The following is a 3802-nucleotide window of genomic DNA, read 5'->3' as shown; positions in this document are numbered from 1 at the left end:
CTGATCACCCCTAACTGCCTCTGCCTCTGCCCTGGCCACCACGGCTTTGTCCGGAAGGATGTCTGGAATGACGTCTGGAAGGTTGTTTGGCTGTCTGGTCTAATTAGCATATTACACTTTTATTATTATAGATAGGAAAGAAGCAGAGGGGGAAGCCAGACATTATAGACATGTTATTTGGGCAGCTTCACCAGGAAGCTACAACTTTACATTCCCCAGGGAACCATCTGCCCATTTCCTGCAAAACACTTGTGGGAGGGGTCAAAAAAAGGGGAGATAGGTGCATGCACAGTGAAGTTGGGGTGATTAGGGTAAGCACTTGCCTGTCAGTCAAGCCTGGGACACCATGGATGGGCCAAAACGGGTGGAGCCAATCCAAGACCATGAAAGTTTGGGACTATATAATCCCCTGAACAAAGACTTTGATCTCTTGTGGCTCTTGGCTCTCTTGCATTTGCCCATATGGCCTGTGGCCATGTGGACCCGACACACAATGAACTGGTGGACTGCCGCTAGCCTGATGCTGCCTTGGACTATGTGGGCATGGAAAGGAAGCTCTGGACACTGACTCTGATTCTAGTCTTGCTGAAGCCCCAGCTACACTTCCTCCTGGGGGAAGAGGGGGTGGTGAAGGGAAGTGGGACCTTGGAAACTCATGGATTTCTTTCCATGCGAATACAAATCACTCATTCTCCTGTGTTAGTCTCAGAAATTCTTTTTCTTGAAAATCCAGAAGAAGCACATTCCCACCAGCAACAGATGGGAATGAGGAGCTCTCCCCTCCATTAACAGGGTGAGGGTAATTCACAGGAGGATAGGAAAAGCTGATGTTTGATAATTAGACATTTCTCCTGCCATTCAGATAGGTCTTTCAGATAAAAAGTTATCACTGTAATATCTCTCTTTCTAGTACGGGCTTCTATCTAAATTCTGGTAGGTAGTTAAGGGAGAGGTAAAAGTCTTTTCTGAGTCTGCTGGGTCTTGATTGCCGTCAGCTCACAATTATCCACATGCTAGAGTGGCACATTTTGGGATGGCATATTCTGTTCTCCTTCACTGGTGATTTGGTAGCCATGATGGTGGGAGTTTAGAATACTCTCTGTTGATTATGCTTATTCTCAGAATAGTTTGAGGATTATCAGAATGGGGTGGGAAGGTGTGAATAGTTTAAAAACAGAACAGAAAGTTGATAGTTGTTTGCCCTTGAATTAAAGTGAAAATAATCAGCATGGCTGTGTGTGTGTGTGTGTGTGTGTGTGTGTGTGTGTGTGTGTGTGTGTGTGTTTTCAGCTTAGGGATTGTAGGTACAAACCATAGATTATGTTTTGCCAAGTGATTGTGGCAAAGTGAGAGCAAGACAAGGGACTCAAGATGTGTGAGGGATCTATTATAGTAATTGACCATGGAATTTAAATTGGCCTAGGAGGGAAGTGAAAAAGTGATAAAATCAATGAGTTGTAGTTATTGATGACTATGCCATCAGAGGGTGAAAAATTTAATATAGCTAGAGACACTTGAGATCACTTCAGTAAAGAACTCTGCAGGAAAAACCACATAACTAGTCCATGCAGCAGGCACATTGAGCTCTGTAGAGAATCAAGAAATTTTCAGGGTTGGAACAGCATACAGTTCAATTTTTCTAAATTAAAAAAAAACAACCCACAAAATATAAATTATATTTATTACAGTTTAAAAGATTATCCTTCATTGTTTATAATTTAATAATGCATTCTGTGTCCATTAACAGTTTAATATAATGGAGAAACTTGTGCCTGTCAATTAAGACTTAGCCATAACTATATTTTATTATTTTAAAAATATATGTACGTAACTAATTCAGAAAGCTTTTCATGATAATCTGATTTATATTTATGTCTATCTTATTTTCTGAATTAATAGGAACAAAGTCCTTTAAACCTTATGACCAAAATTGCATTCATGAATTTTAAAATCCGTCTGAAGGGAGGACTTTTTGCCAAATTTGCTATAGTAACAATCCAGTAATAGGATTCCCTTTTCTCAAGTTAAATAAAAATGGAATAAGAAATTCTTCTTTGAAACTAATTTCTGGTGTGTCTAACAATGAAATAGAAGCCTATTAGAAGATTCATGCTATTTAAAATGAATGTTTGGGTTTGCAGATGTGAAGTGAAAGAGATGACTCAAAACAGTGGAGATAAGCTGGTTTAAAATTCTTCACAAATTATGGCATATTTCTACAAACATCAGGCAAAACATATCTTAGGGAGGTGTTGGTATCCTTGCTTAAATATATGATAAGCCTATGAACTAAAGATTACATGGGTTTTGACTTTGTCTTGAATATTAACCTTCTTTTTCTGAAGATAGATAAAACTAATACCTAAATATGTCACTGTCTTCTATGGGCTAGGATTAATATACAGACCTGCAGAAATGTAGTGAAACCATATTAAGAAACTAATCTAAAGTCTATAATTTTAAAAATAACGACAACAACACTTGAAATATGGTGTCAGACTGCTGAGTGACGTCAGAGGGAGATAAGGAACTGGGTGCTGGCCAGATAGAGAGCCAAGGAAAGATTCGGAAAGCCAGGTTGGAAGATGACCCTCAAAACCATGAAGGAGACTACAGATGAACCTATCTAAGGGCTTTGCTCTCCGGAATAGATTTTATTGAGTATAAAGCAGGAAGCTGTCATAATTGTGATGTTATTACCTCACTGTGTCTTTCAAATATAGATAAAATGTAAGGTTAAAGTTCTCCAGTGCCTGTTTATTTTATTGTAATAACATAAAATATACATGAGTATTCGGATAAATCTCAGAAAATAATTAATAGGGAGTTATTTTTGTTAATTCTGTGATGGTAGAGTAATATATTTTTAAAGTGTCATAAGTAGGCTTACAAATGCCTTCTCGCTCTCTCCCTCTCTCTTCCTCTCTCTAACATCAATAAAAAATATTTTTTAAAATGTTGCCCTAGCCAGTTTGGCTCAGTGGATAGAGCATTGGCCTGTGGACTGAAGGGTCCCAGGTTCGATTCTGGTCAAGGACAACTACCTTGGTGACAGGCTTCTCCCTGGCCCTAGCTCTAGTCAGGGTCTATGCAGGAGGCAACCAATTGAAGTGTTTCTCTCTGTCTTTCCCTCTCTCTTCCACTCTCTCTAAAAATCACTGGAAAATATCCTCGGGTAAGGATTAAAAATAAAATCTCCTCTTCAAAATTAATTCCTTTTCTCAGGGCAATATATGTAGTAAGTCAATGCACTAGAGCCCAACAATAAAATTCTCAAATCTGGCACCTTAACTTCATCAAAAATACAGAATTGTATATATATTAGTTAAGGAGCCTTTCTTAACCATAGGAGGAAATAAGGAATGTGCTACACACTCGCATAGTGATTATAGGAACAGGTGTCTATTCATGACTTTAGATGGTGATGTTTTCCCAAATTTAAATCCACAAGCCAGACATTGCCACTGAAATTGAGACAATTTACTTGACATTTCACTTGACTATCTAATTGGGATCACAAACTCAATGTTTCCAAAATAGACTGTGATTTCACGCAGCAGACACGCCATTCTTCCTCGCCTTTGTATGTCAGCAATTGGTCCTGAGTGCTTGTTTCCTCTCTGTCCTCGCTTTCCATAGCCGACAATTAACCAGGACTTCCTCTCACAGTTACCATTCATCCAAGTGTTTCCTCCTTACTGCTTCTATGTGTTCAAAAACAGCTCTTCTTGGACTACTGCATAATTGTCTTAACTGATCTCTTATTTTCTACCCCTCAATATTTCAAATGTCTTAGAGCAGC

The sequence above is a fragment of the Cnephaeus nilssonii genome (genome assembly GCF_951640355.1).
Source record: "Cnephaeus nilssonii genome assembly, chromosome: 1".
Taxonomy (NCBI): domain Eukaryota; kingdom Metazoa; phylum Chordata; class Mammalia; order Chiroptera; family Vespertilionidae; genus Cnephaeus; species Cnephaeus nilssonii.
Note: the sequence above shows the minus strand (reverse complement) of the source record.